This window comes from Macaca thibetana, chromosome 13, assembly GCF_024542745.1.
Source record: "Macaca thibetana thibetana isolate TM-01 chromosome 13, ASM2454274v1, whole genome shotgun sequence".
Taxonomy (NCBI): Eukaryota; Metazoa; Chordata; class Mammalia; order Primates; family Cercopithecidae; genus Macaca; species Macaca thibetana.
The window spans coordinates 86,439,491-86,454,812 of record NC_065590.1 but is presented as its reverse complement, the minus strand read 5'-3'; the positions used below and the strand labels follow the sequence as shown (position 1 = coordinate 86,454,812).

General features: G+C 40.7%; 2 protein-coding genes across 4 annotated transcripts in view; both read right to left on the bottom strand.

The window, feature by feature from the left end:
- Positions 1-3,376, bottom strand: part of LDAH (lipid droplet associated hydrolase) — a 147,842-nt gene extending 144,466 nt beyond the window's left edge. For 2 of the 3 annotated variants that reach the window (XM_050754596.1, XM_050754599.1), the window contains exon 1: positions 3,283-3,376. The gene's annotated coding sequence lies outside the window, so the exon portion shown is untranslated. The remainder of the gene's footprint in view (positions 1-3,282) is intronic. The other variant, XM_050754597.1, reaches the window with a different exon arrangement.
- Positions 1-15,322, bottom strand: part of HS1BP3 (HCLS1 binding protein 3) — a 642,583-nt gene that overhangs the window by 212,495 nt on the left and 414,766 nt on the right. The gene's annotated exons all lie outside the window — the stretch shown is intronic.

Here is a 15,322-nt window from a genome sequence, read left to right as displayed (position 1 = left end):
AAACTACAACACATCTCTCATACCTACACCTTAACCTCTCATACCTCTGTACTTTTACCTTAACAAAATATTAGCAAACAGAATATGGAAATATACAATTATATACTATAACCAAGTGAGATTTATACCAGTTATGTTCAACATTTTAAAATCAATGTAACTCACCATATCAACAAGCTAAACAAGTATTAATTCACTAAACATACACTTACCATATGATTTAGTAATTGTACTCTTGGGCATTTATCCCAGAAAGGGAAAAATGTATGTTCACTCAAAAACCTTCACACAAAAGTTCATAGAAGCTCTATTTATAATAGCGTGACCCAAATGTCCTTCAATGGATGAATCGTTAAACAAACTGCAGCATAGCCATCCCATGGACTACTATTCAGCAATAAAGGAATGCATGATACACACAATTTGGATGGATCTCAAAAAGTTACATATGGTATGAGTCCATCTACACAATATCCTTGAAGTAACAAAATTATAGAGATAGAGCAGTGGTTGCTACAGGTTAGGGATAGAGCTGGGACAAGACAGTTTGACTATAAGGAGGCAGCATCAGGGGGCCTTGTGGTGATGGAATAATTCTTTATCTTGATTATGGTAGTTATAAGAAGCTACACATAGACCGGTGTACACACACAAATTAGTCCTTATAAAGTTGGTGAAATGGAAATACACTCTGTGAACTGCATCAATGCCAATTTCCCAGTTTTAACATTGTGCCACAGTTATCCAAGATGTTACCATCGAGAGAGGCAGGCTTAAGGGTACACAGGGACTTCCCCGTAAAGTTTTTTGCAACTTCCTGTGACTATGTAATTATCTCAAAACGAAAAGGTTTTTTAAAAAGTTATTAATAATTATATATGTATTTAATTGCAATTGGTATAAGTGGTATGAAAGGGGAAAATTGGGTATCTTAGCACATAGCCCTATATAAACTTGCAAACATACAGGTGAAAGTCAACATATAAACAGATGATGCATAAACAGAATTTTTTTTACAGTCTGCTGTAACTATGGGCATCCATCTCATCTTTCTCCAGAATAACATGTAATAACAAATAATTGTTTTCTATATCCTGACTTGATCACCATCTAGCCCCTTGCAATAAAACCACTGCTTTTTTTTTTTTAACTTCTTTTCATTTGCAAATTATATTCTCTTCCTTTCTCATCAGACCTTAAGAAGACCTAAAAAGCAGGCAATTAATAGAACAAGAAATTAAAGGTCAAAGATGTTTACATTTTTTGTTCAAGGACATAAGCATTTAAATGGCAAAATAAATTCTACAGTCCTCTGATACCTATTCCAATATTTCCCAGTCACATATAACTTTGAAATATTGTATAACACTAAAGAATCCAAAAAACAAACTGCAAAATATTGTAGGAGAAAGTCCAAGTGGTAATGACTGTATGTTATACCAAGATTCTGTGTAGTTGTCTTTGCTCCTGCTTGATATGGTTGCGACATGAGCAATTTCACAATTCTTTTTTTAATGACTTTTACATTTCACCTACTTTTGCTATATTTGCTATCTGAATGACTGCACACTAACCCCAGTGAGAATCTTCTTAAATCTGTGCAAGTGGGCCAGAAAATCAAGCTTAAATGAAGATAAAATCCATGACTACTGCTGAGGACATATTAAAAACTAAAGCACACATTACACTCAAGATGAACTTGCTGAATTATCTTTACTAGAAAAAGGCAATTTGTTTTGCACAACTCCTTTGCTATGTCTAAGGTGGCAACTATGACATCAAACTTTCTTGTAATCACACACACACGCTTTTCAAATGTGCCAGAGAGCAGCTTTCAGCTTCTGGACATCAATTAATGCCAAGAATTTCATAAGTGTACAAACTACTTACCTATATTAAATACACTCATTAGAAATAATATACTAATTTCCCTTTGGTTGAAGTATACTTAAAGTGACTTCAGAATTAAGTGCTTAATCTTAAATATATCATGGTAATACTACAAGGGAGAAAATGCTGAAAGTAGAGCAACATTTTAACAAAGAAAAAGTCCTCCAGTCTGAAGGCATTAAGTTATCAAAAAGCAAAATATTAAAATGCAAAATTTTAGATGGGCACCATTGTGTTGCCTTGATTGTGCCCTAGAATGCTACATGCTGAAAAGACGGGCCTTAGCAGCTTTCCAAGCCTTTCACCTTTAGGTGGAAAAATGGGAAAACACACAACAGAGACACTCCTATTTATAGTTTCATAAAGAAGTTTAATTAAAAAACAGCTTTTGAGAATAACCATTCTGGAGATGCTTCTAAATCTTCTGGGTTTCTTTTGGTTGTATCTCTTTCTCCAAACAGATTTGTTCTTTCAACTAAAGGACTATCAACATTTTTTTTTTTTTTTTTTTTTTTTTTTTTTTTGAGACAGAGTCTCATTCTGTCGCCTAGGCTAGAGTGCAGTGGAGCGATCTCGGCTCACTGCAAGCTCCACCTCCTGGGTTCATGCCATTCTCCTGCCTCAGCCTCCCTAGAAGCTGGGACTACAGGCGCCCGCCCCTGCGCCCGGCTAATTTTTTCTATTTTTAGTAGAGACGGGGTTTCACCATGGTCTCGATCTCCTGACCTTGTGATCCGCCCACCTCGGCCTCCCAAAGTGCTGGGATTACAGGCGTGAGAGCCACCGCGCCCGGCCAGGACTATCAACGTCTTGTGTTTGGTACACAGGACACAAAGCAGTTGTCCGGTAACTACTTGCGAGGGAAGACACGAATTAATTAATCAAGGAATAAAGTGCTCCAATCTGCATCCTGTCTTGCGTGGGGAAGAAAACCGAACTAAGACCCCAGGGTGAGAGTTTACGGTAAAGGTCTTCACCGTGAATAAAAGGCGGCGTGAGCACTAAACTCTGGGGACAAAGAACACTCATGGCCCAGAGTTTGACCCCTCCTAGCCACTTCTTCCCGGCCGGTTGCCCAACCTTTTGGCCTCTACTCCTCCACGGGGGAGCCGTAAGATTCCCTCACAGGTGGGCTGCACTTAGGGGTTCAAATGCTGCATTCCTGCGCTCGGGTGAGCGACTGCCCGGCCTGCAGCTGAAAGTACACCCAGGCCAAGTGGCTCCTAACTAGCGAGCTGTCGGAACAGTATTATTTTCGCTGCTACGGGCCATCTGGCCCAGGGCAACAGGGGCTCTGCGAGGAACCACACAGAAGAGGCGCCAGATCCCGCGTGCCTGCCCACCCGTCCTTCCTTTGGGCAGTCACCCTGGGCTCGTGAAGCTGTACCTCACCTGTCCGCCTGGAAGGCGGCCGGCTCTCCCTGAGGGTCCTGGGAAGGCGGCACAAGACCGGAAGTGCTCCCTTCAGGTGACGTCACAGTACCGCGCCGCGAGCTGATCCTGGAAGCCGATGTCAGCCGGACGCGCGGCGCACAAGCTGCCTTGGAGATTTCTGTTTGGGGCTTGGAGCCGGTGGTTCAGATTCAGAGAGACCTCTTGGAGGGTGTTGGGGTTTTCCTTTCTTTTTCGTTTGAATTTTATCCGCCTTTTATTTTCTGTCATCCTTGATATACTTATGGCTTCCCTTTCCTTCTCTCTCATTTGTTCCATGTCTGCTCCTTTTTTCTCCCTCTTCCCATTTCCCTCTTTCTGCATTACTAGTTGCATATCTTCCCCACATACACGGGAAAGTTGATTCTCATTTGATCATGTTCATAAGCATGATCAATAAAGTATTTTTTAATTAAGGTGTTGCCAACTTTAAGAAAATTCAGAAAATAATATTAAGTATAGAGTTGATTTGGGCTCAGTGCTTGAGAATGGCCACTCAGGAACTTAGATTCAAGTTGCTTTGAATATACACTCCAATTAGCAAGCAGTCAGAGTAGGTTTTTAAGGAAAGGAGAGGAGGCAGATCTTGTTTACCAAGAATTTATATTTTAAAAACTTAAGCTATTGACTGGCTATGCTTTCTTCCATGTATCACAAATTCCAGGAACATAAAGATAATGGGTGAGGCAGCTGGTAAAGAACAAAATGCCTTTAACAATTGCCCTTAGACGTGGGAAGGCGTGATGGAAGCCAGTATTCACGTCTGTCCGGGCCTAATAAATTTTGCATACCTCACATAGCTCAGACAGCTCTGAGCTATTTTTCTTAGTATGTGCATTTTTTTGGACATGTACACAATAATCTACAGTACAGTGTAAGCATAACTTTTATATGCACTGGGAAACCAAAAACATTGTGTGAACTGCTTTATTGTGATGTTTGCTTTATTGTGGTAGTATGGAACTGAACCCCCAATATCTTCAAGGTATGCTTGGATTTAAAAAAGAGGTTTATTTAGGTCATGGTTCTGCACGTTGGAAAGCTCAAGGGGCATAGAGTGAGCATCTGCTTAAGTTCTGATTACAGTTTTTTGTGCAGTGTCACAACATGGTAGAAGGTCAAAGGGGAAACTGATACATGTGAAAAGGGACCAAACAGGAGGTGGAAGCTCACTGTATAACAACCCACTCTCTCAGGGACTCTCTCTTTTTCAATCTCTCAAGAGCTGTTATCAAACCAAATGGGTTCAATTGCCCTGTGCAGCAAGACCAAACACTGACATCAGGATTATAGTGAAAGAAAGTGAGGCATTTATTGTAGGGTCCCAAGCAAGGAGAATTGGTCACATAGTGCTTAAGACTTGAACTCCCCAACTGTTTGTAGGTAAGGGTTTTTAAATGCAGGGGTGTCAGAGATTATAAGCAAAGTCATAAATCAATATATGGAGGTTATATATTGGCTTAACCTAAAAATGCAGTGAGGTAGGATGCAGGACTTGGACACCAGACCAAATTGAGGACTGGCTACAACAGGGCCAGGGAGGAAGCAGCTTTCCATATTAATGCCCCTTTCCATGGCAACAACCTGACAACCCAGAGGTTACCACCTTTTTCTAGAAATTTCTGCATAATCCACCCCTTAATTTGCCTGTAATTAAAAGTGACTATAAATATGACACAAGAACTGCCTTTGAGATGCTACTCTGGACACACTGCCTATGGGGTGGCCCTGCTCTGCAAGGAGCAGTATCTGTGCTGCTTCTGGACACTACTACTTCAATGAAAGTAGCTATTTAACGTCACCAGCTCACCCTTGAATTTTTTCTTGGTGAAGCCAAGAACTCTACTGGGCAAATCCCCAATTTGGGGCTTGCCTGCCATGCATTGGCAGGGCATCTCAAAGAGGGGGGCCCACAGGTAATAGGTGAAATTTAAAAATTTTCTGACTTGTGATTTGTTAAGAAGGTGAAACTGTCTAAAAATTTGACATTAGCAGAAAAGGATGTTAACTTGGGCTCATGGGCATGGCCTCATTTAGGGTCATCAAGAAGAAATTTAGAACGAAGAATAGTAGTCAGAGTTTAGTCTTCGGTTCTCCCTTATTTGAGGCCTATGTGCCAGTGGGTCCATTTAGTAGGGATCTGGGTTTCTGAAAAACAACTTGGGACATATGTTAAGATGTTACCTTTAGTTTTTATAGGGAATAAAATATCCTATAACATTAATTTTTTGGCTATTGTTTTAAGCTATTATCTTCTTGCTTTTAAGTTTTTTGTTTGTTTTTGTTTTTGTTTTTTAGGACTAGCTAGATGTCTGGAATTTTCTTTAAGGAAGTCAAGTTTTTTTTATTTTAATCTTTTGGTGGAGGGTGCCCCACAAGACCTTAAGAGGGGTCTCTGCTCTGTGTCAGAACAAGAACTGACTTTGGCGAGAACAGCAACGATCTCTTCATGAGGGATCCACCCCATGACCCAAACACCTCCCTCTAGGCCCCACTTCTCAACATCACCACATTGGGGATCAAATTTCAGCATGAGATTTCTTGGGGACAAACTATATCTAAACCACAGCAACACATATTGTGATAAGAAACAAACCTTTGTTGCTTAAGGCTCTGGAGGTTGTTGCTGTTGTTTCTTAACACAGTGCAACACAGCCTGTCCAGATTGATGCAGAGGGACAGCCACTCAGAGATTCTTTTTTCTCCGTCTGTTGATTTTAATTCCTAATACCCAGGGGAGAATTTCTGATTGGCTCAGCTCAGGTCTTGTCCTAGTCCATTTTCTGTTGCTTATAGTAGAATACCAGAAACTGGCTAATTTATAAAGAAAAAAAAATATTTCTTACAGTTATGGAGGCTAGGAAGTCCCAGGTCGAGGGCTATACCTGGTGAAAGCAGGCGGAGACTCTCTGAAGAGTCTTGAGGCAGCACAGGGCCTCACTTGTCCATGGGGCTGAGTGTGCTAGCTCAGGTTTCTCTTTCTCTTCTTGTAAAGCCACCAGTTCCCCTCACGGGATACCCAATAATCTAATTCAGTAACCTATTGATCCATTAATCTATGAATGAATTAATCTATCCATGAGGGCAGAGCCCTCATGATTTAATCACACCATAAAGGTCCCATCTTTTAATATTCCCCATTGGGGATTAAATTTTGACATGACCTCGTAAATATATACACCTACTATGTACCCACAAAAATAAAAAACAAAACAAGTATTTAAAACAAGAAGAAATAAATTTCAACATGAATGCTATGGTTTGGATATGGTTTCTTTGGCCCCCACCAAGTCTCAGATTCAAATGTGGTCCCCAGTGTTGGAGATGGGGCCTGGTGGGTAGTGTCTGGGTTGTGGGTTGTGGGTTGTGGATGTGGATCCCTCGTAATGGCTTGGTGCCATGCTCCCAGGAGTGAATGAGTTCTTACTCTGTTAGTTCCAATGAGAGCTGGCTGTTAAAAAGAGCCTGGCACCTCCTCCCTTCTCTCTCTTGCTTTCTACTGCTGGTGCGGTCTCTACATACCAGTTTTCCTTCATTTTCCACCATAAGTAGAAGCAGTCTGAGGTCCTCACCAGATGTGCATGCCAGCACCATGCTTCTGGTACAGCCTACAGAGGTATGAGTCAAACAAACCTATTTTCTTTATAAATTGCATAACCTCAGGTATTCCTTTATAGCAACACAAACAGACTACAATAATGAGTTTTGGGGGGGACAATTATTCAGACCCAGTACCAATTTTCTGTCTTAGCCCCTTTTCTGTTGCTTGCAATAGAATACCTAAAACTGGGAAATTTATACGTTTTATTTCATTTCATTTTCATTTTTCACTGTAACCTTGAACTCCTAGGCTCAAGCTACCTTCCTGCCTCAGCCTCCTGAAGAGCTGGGACTATAGGCATATGCCATTATACCTGGCTAATTTTTATATATTTATATCAGTCTGCAGTGGTGTATACACACACACACACACACACACACACACACACACACACGCATATATTTAGAGATGAGGTCTTGCCATGTTGCCTAGGTGTGAGTTACTGTATCTGGCCTGAAACTGGGTAATTTATTTTAAAAACAAATTTATTGGGCCAGGCATATTGGCTTACGCTTGTAATCCCAGTTCTTTGGGAGGCCGAGGTAGGTGGATCGCGAGGTCAGGAGATCGAGACAATCCTGGCTAACACAGTGAAACCCCATCTCTACTAAAAATACAAAAACAAAATTAGCCAGGCATGGTGGGTCGCACCTGTAGTCCCAGCTACTGGGGAGGCTGAGGCAGGAGAATGGCGTGAGCCCAGGAGGTGGAGCTTGCAGTAAGCTGAGATGGTGCCACTGCACTCCAGCCTGGGTGACACAGCGAGACTCCATCTCAAAAATAAATAAATAAATAAATAAATAAATATAAAAACAAATTTATTTCGTACAGTTCCAGAGGCTGAGAAGACGAAGGTCAAGAGACTGAATCTGGTGAAAGCCTTCTCGCCAGTCCCACTCCTATGATAACCCATTAATCTATTAGCCCATTAATCTTAGTCCATGAATGGATTAATCCATTCATAATGGCAGATCCCTCATGATCCAGTCACCAACATAGCAGATCTGGTGTCCAGCAATCATCCAATAGTCAATGGCAAGTGCTTGCGGTCATATTGACTTTTTGCCGTAAGTAAGAGGATCATAGTGAATGGGGCAGACATTCCACAAAGATGTCTACTGTAATCACAAATGGCCATAAAGTCAGACCACTGTACACTGATTTAAAAACAGTAAATGAAAAGCTATCATCTCTTGGATAAAAATTTTAGACTCTCATTACTCATCCATTTTTTATTGACTGTCTGTTACATTCCAAACACTCTTCCAGGCTGGGAATACAAAGGCAACTCGAAGAGAAATGTCATTGTTCTCACAGACACAATAAACAAACTAAAGAAATTAATATATAATGACAGTACAAGGGGAATTAAAAGGCAGGGTTAGAAACATAGAGCAAGGAGTGCATTAGTTACCTCTTTATCCAATTGCACCAAAATATATCAGCTTAAAACATAAAACATTTATTACCTTACACAATTTCAAAGAGTCAGGACACAAGGTGCAGCCTAGCTGAGAGGTTCTATCCAAGTCTTTCATGAGGTTCCTGTTAAGCCAGTTGCTCAGGGTTACAGCATCTCAAGCCTTGACTGGGGCTGAAGAAGCAAGACTAGATTATTTGGTTGTTGGCAGGTCACACTTCCTCACTGGCTCTATGCCACAGTTCTTCACCATGAGGACCTCTCCACAGTGCTGTTTGAAATATGGCAGCTTTCTTCAATCAGAGGAAGAGATAGAGAATACAGAGAGAGCCCCCAAGATGAAAGCCATAGTCTTTTATAATCTAATCTCAGAATTGGCATACTGCATCATTCCTTCAGTGAAATGAATCACTTATCACTTCTATATGCTATTTATGTAGATATGTGAATTCTGAAAGGCTGGGGTCATTTTGGAGATGTGCTGCCACAGTGGTGCATTACTTTATACTGTACAGGGAGGAAAAATTCTGTCTTAGGTAATGTTGAGAAGAGAGCTGCATGAAACTAGGAAATAAATGTGGGATAAGGAGAGTGGGAGAATCCTTAAATACTCTAATCTCACCTGCCTCTTGCTTTCATTCTGAACTCAAGGCTCATATTTTCTAAATTATCATAAGATAATGATATGCTCCCTTGATACTCTCTCTGTAGTATTATTTTGAATTGTTATTTAATACCTACATGGAAATTTAAAGTATTTTATTCATTTATTTATTTTTGGTTTTTATTTTTTGAGGCAGAGTCTCATTCCTGTTTCCCAGGCTGGAGAGCAGTAGTTCGATCACAGCTGACTGCAGCTTTGACTTCCTGGGCTCAAGTGATCCTCCCACCTCAGCTTCTCGAGTAGCTGGGACTACAGGCACACACCACTACACCCAGATAATTTGTTCTATCTTTAGTATAAATAGGGTTTTGCACTGTGGCCCAGGTTGGTCTCAAACTCCTGGGCTCAACTTGTCCGCCCCCTCAGCTGCCCAAAGTGCTGGGATTACAGGTATGAACCACCACACCTGGCTGGAATTTTTAAGCATTTTAAAGTCTTCTCTAAAACTGTAAATTTTAGGAAATGCTGCTAATTTTAGGAGTAAAAACCATGCAGTTAAATTAGTTGTTCTAATTCATTATTGATTTGTATTCAACTCAAAATACTGGTTTATTATTATAATTGTTATTCCTAATACTAAATAAATCTATTGAAATCTAATATAGATCTTAGTGTAAGGCACTGATAGGGTTTGGCTCTGACTTCCCACCCAAATCTCATTTTGAATTCTAATCTCCACGTGTCGAGGGAGGGACGTGGTGGGAGGTGATTGGATCATGGGGTGGCTTCCCCCACGCTGTTCTCCTGATAGTGAGTGAGTTCTTACAAGATCTGATGCTTTCAAGGGGTTTGGTAGTTTCCCCCGTCCTCTCTCTCTCTCTCTCATTCCTGCCACGTAAGATGTGCCTTGCTTCCTCTTCACCCTCCACCGTGATTGTAAGTTTCCTGAGGCCTCCACAGCCATGTGAAACTGTGAGTCAATTAAACCCCTTTCCTTCATAAATTACCCAGTCTCTGGTAATATTTTTATAGCAGTGTGAGAATGGACTAATACAGGCACATAGAGAAATGTGTAATCCTGTATGGTGTATTTGGTTGGATAGCAAAGCTGAGCATAGTTCCAGCTAAGAAATGGAATAGAAAGTAACATTTTGGCTGATAGTATGGCAAAACAAAACTGAAGCAATGGGTGACATGGTGGACATTTTTTTTTCTGTTGTTTAGTTATCTATTCCCACCCTACCTCTCCTTTTTTTTTTTTTTTTTTTTTGAGACAATGTCTCTTTCTGTCATCCAGGCTGGAGTGCAGTGGCATAATCATGGCTCACTGAAGCCTCCAATTCTTGGGCTCAAGGAATCCTCCCACCTCAGCCTTCTGAATAACTAGGACTACAGGTGCAAGCAACCAAGGCTGGATAATTTTTTTTTCTCTTAGAGATAAGGTCTCACTATGTTTCCCAGGTTGATCTCAAACTCTTGGGCTCAAACAGTCCTCCTGTTTTGACCTCCCAAAGTGTTGGGATTGTAGGTGTGAGCCACTGCGCCTGGCCCTCTTATTCCTTTCTAATAATACTTATTTTTTCTCCCAAGAAGCTCATGTGTTTAGCTCTGGGACAGCCCTTGATTGGCTTAATCAGTTATCATATTCCCCTTCCCTGGACTTACTCACTAGTTCCTGGCTTGATCTATAACCTAAGCCCATTCTGTCAGGGTGAAGCGTGGGATGTCAGCAAAGTTGTGTTCTTTGTCTTTCCAGATAATGTGCTGTATGAATATGATGCCTAAAATTGCTGCAGACATTTTGTCTCCATGATGCAAAGTTAAAATAGGGAGAAGTAAGACATGGAGAGAATCACAGAGAAGTGGAGGCAGGGTTCTGATCATCTGCTACTGTCTGGACATTCTAGTTTTGTGAGCCAAGAAAGCCCTATTTTTAAGTCAGTTTCAGTTGTGTTGTTTTATTTCCAGCAGAGAGCCTCCTGATACATCCTTACCTACTCCAGGGGTATCTGAGGACTCATTATAAAAGCCACGAAGGGCTGACTGCCTGTTTCATTTGGTTTAGTAGTGGCCACAAAAAGATGCAATGAAGGGTTTCCTGATTATTTAACTTCATAATTGGGTGATAGGAAATAAGTTATGGAAAGGAAGCTCCACAATGTAAATTGAGACATATAAAATAGGCTAATTATGAAATGTTAAGGAATGTGCAAATGACCAGAAGGAGAGACTTCTGTCAGATAATAATATCTGCTGCATATCAAGTTCTGTGACTTGACAGAGAAATGGCAAAATGGTTTACATGGGTCTAGAAGGGGCAAAGAAGTTTGAGGGAAAGTTGAGGATGATGGTCTCAGACATAAACGGCCCCTCTTTGCCCAATCCATATGGACTCACGTCTGAGTCCTGTGGAGAGAAAGCTCTAGCAGCAAGAAGAAAGAAATAAATTTTTCCTCAAAGTCTAGGAGAGATTTTGGGATCCCAAGGCAATCCTCTGTGACAGGAACCACTGTGACAGGTTTTGGTACCAAGGAGTACAGCAGAAGGGAGAAAGCTGCCTCTTGTAGAACAGAGAAATCCAGTAAAGTGTCCCGCAAACATGAAATGATTTCAGAGGTCTATCAACCACCAACCACATGCAGCACTTACAGGGAGGGAGTTACAGTGGAGATAGTACAGAACCTTTGGCATTTCACGAGCAATTTCATTGAGAAGAAAGAGAGGAAAAATGCTGCATTCCTCATATGTCTGAGATCAGCTATGCAGAGACCCTTGAAGGAAACTCCTAGGAACTGCCACAATTGCTGGAGAACATTATTGGGGGTGAGGGATTAGTCAGAGACACTTCATAGCAAGGCTGATGATGTCACAGTAACAGCAATCCAGAGAAATGGGTAATATTCAGATCTTCATGGTAGGAGAGGATAATCTGATGGATATTAGAATGCTAGAAGGACCTGTGCTCATTAATCAAAAATGTTCCCCTCTTCCTTATTATTCCATTCCACAGAAAGTGGAGACTCCTGGTTTAGATATCTGTTGAATTAGTATGTGTGGTTGATGATTATATGAAAGGCAGAAAGAGGAAGAAAAAGGAAAGAAAGAACAAAGAGATGAGAGAAAAAAATAAAAATCTTTTTTCAAAGTATAGAAGACAAAGATTTCTCTTCAATGTGTACTTTAGAGATCAGACCACGAGTCATAAATGTTAATGAATTTTGAATTATGGTTTCCCACTGGCTCTAATACTGAATTTTCTTATTTATACATTTATAAATAGGGATAATTATAAATGCTTTGAAACATAGGATTATTTAACGCAGCCCTCCACAAAATGGCACTGGCATACCCTGAGATCCACATTAATTCTTTTTTCAAACACTTTGGGTCAGAAAACAGATCACGTAATGATTCATCTTAAGCATAAATTAAAAATCAAAATCCATTCTTTTTTAAATTTATAAATGTGTATTATTTTAGTCTTTAAAAATCTGCACAGAATAGAGATAATAGCTAAAAATTGACAAAGCCATATTTAACTCCCATATTATAGCTAAGCTGTTCCTCCTGGTATTTAATTATGCTAACACTCAAAGAGATAGATGGTCCTGAAAGCCAGCACACTTGAGCTGTGAGACTTGGAGATTCTTGTTGGCAGACTATTCATTGATAGTACTGCCTTCATACATGCACTTGGCTTGTAAAATGAATAAGAAAACCTGGCAAACACCAACATTTAGATGTTCCTGCCATCAAAAATTATACACTATATATGTATATACTCACATACATTTGTATATATGTGTTTATATATATTATAGAGAGACACTAAAATCGTATTTTTAAGACTTTCAAGGTAATTCACCATTTAGTATAACTGCAACACCAAATGTTTTGTATTAATCCATGATATGACCCATTAGCCCTCCTCAATGAAACCACATCATAAAGAAGCTTTTAGTGGCAGGACGGGGTAGGGTGAGGATAAGAAAAATATGGGAGATGTAGTTCAACTATCTCTATAAATTAAAAACAAAGTAGAGATTTGTAGGACTAGCTGCAGATGAATATCCCTTTAGAGTACAGTATGTTCCCATTTTATTGGATTCCTTGGGAACTTATTGTCAATTCAACAAAGCTTTTGTGGGTTAATAATACTGTTATAGGACTTTTCACAAATCATTCCTTTTTATTTTTTAATGGAGACTTTATATTCCCCAGTAAAATAAGAATGGAATTTTTCATAGACAAAACACCTTTCCATACCATCCACCTATCTGACTGTGGTAGACTGAGTAATGACACCCCAAAGATGTCCAAGTGCTAATCCCTGGAACCTGTGCTGCTGCCTTATGTGACAAAAAAGATTCTGCAGATGTGATTAAGAAGTGTTAAGGATCTTGAAAAGGAGAGGTTATCCAAGATTTTCTAAGTTGGCCTAATATAACTAGAAGGGTTTGTGAAAGAGGGACACAGGAGAGTCAGATTCAGAGATGATACTGTGATGTTGGAAGCACGGTGAGAGAAGGAGATGTGGTGGTGGAGGCAGCTGTCAGTCAAAGAGAGGGATTGGAAGATACTATGTTGTTGGCTAGAAGGTGGAGGAAGGGGTCACAGACCAAGGAATGCAGGCAGCCAATTGCTGGAAAAAGCAAGGAAGTGAATGTTCCTCTAGAACTTCCGGAAGGAGCACAGGCCCATCAACATCTTGATTTTAGCCCATTAAAACCATTTTTGAAGTTCTGACCTCCAGAGCTGTCTGTAAGATAATACATTAGTGTTATCTTAAGGGTTAAATTTGTGATAATTTGTTGCAGCAACCATAGGGAACTAATAAATCAACTAAATGAAGGCTCAGACCATTTCTGTTTTGAAAACAAGTGAATGATATTAGCTAGAGAATCCCAAGCTTCAGAGCACTAGCTGTTGCCAAAATACTATTATGGTTTCTCTGTTACACTTTTGCTTTCTTGAATTTAGATACCTTTGAAACGGTCACATGTTTGCCTGCCTTTTCACAGTTTGTAATCACCAAAATATAGGCACACTGTAGCACAGGGTTCAAATCCATTCTTAGATTCCATTTTCATTCATGGTTTGCTTTAGAATTCTTAGCTGAAATTCACAGAGTTAAACTAAAATCTTTTTAAAATGTGAATTTCTAATATTATTAAAATTTTGGAGTCATTCCTTTTGTGTAACATTTCAGGGAAATGGGGAAGCACATTCATTCCCTGCCCTCCCTCTCCCTCTCCCCTGCCCTTCCCCTCCTCCTCCCCTCCTCCTCCCCTCCCTCCCTCCCTCCCTCCCTCCCTAACTCCCTTCCTTCCTTCCTTCCTTCCTTCCTTCCTTCCTTCCTTCCTTCCTTCCTTCCTTCCTTCCTTCCTTCCTTCCTTCCTTCCTTCCTTCCTTCCTTCCTTCTGTTTCTTTCTTTTCCCAAGATGGTGAGGTTGATATATCAGCTTCAAAGAGTGTCTGTGGCGACTGAGTAGGTACATTAACTTTTTGGCGGCCCATGTGTGGATGTGGTTCTCTTCCTGTTTGGAAAATGCCCCCATGTGATGAGTCCTATAACATCCTAAGCATTGTGCTAGGCTTGGTTTGCGAAAACTCCTTCTAGTCAAGAAGGTATTAGCCCACGTAAAACTGTGCTCATTCTATTGACCAGCTCATCACAAAGAACTATACTGAAGAGCACACTTGTAAAAGTCAGAAGAATGAGAGTCCAGCGAACTATAACTGGCTAAGAAGGGCTTTTGACTGGGACCGGGCATGGTGGCTCACGCCTGTGATCCCAGTACTTTGGGAGGCCGAGGTGGGCGGATCACGAGGTCAAGAGATCAAGATCATCCTGAATAACACGGTGAAACCCTGTCTCTACTAAAATACAAAAAATTAGCCAGGTGCGGTGGCGGCCGCCTGTAGTCCCAGCTACTCGGGAGGCTGAGGCAGGAGAATGCGGGAACCCGGGAGGCGGAGCTTGCAGTGAGCGGAGATCATGCCACTTCACTCCAGCCTGGGCAACAGAGCGAGACTCTGTCTCAAAAAAAAGAAGGGCTTTCGACTGAGGAACATTCTTGAACTCTGCCTTGAAAGACAGTATTTGCATAAGGAGAGAAAATTGCATTTTAGATGAAGAGATTAATTTAACGAATACATAAAATAGTCTGAAAAAGCATGAGCCAGTGAAGAAAACTGGACTTGTCCCAACTCTGTACAATCACGACTAATAACACTTTTATCTCAAATGTTTTCATTAGGGTTGCACACAGTTTCTGCCACAGAATTGCCCTGAGCTCTGTTTTGTCTGTTTCAATATTCTTTTCCAAACCTCTGTACCCTTACATAACCTATGCTGTCTGCCTAGAGTACTATT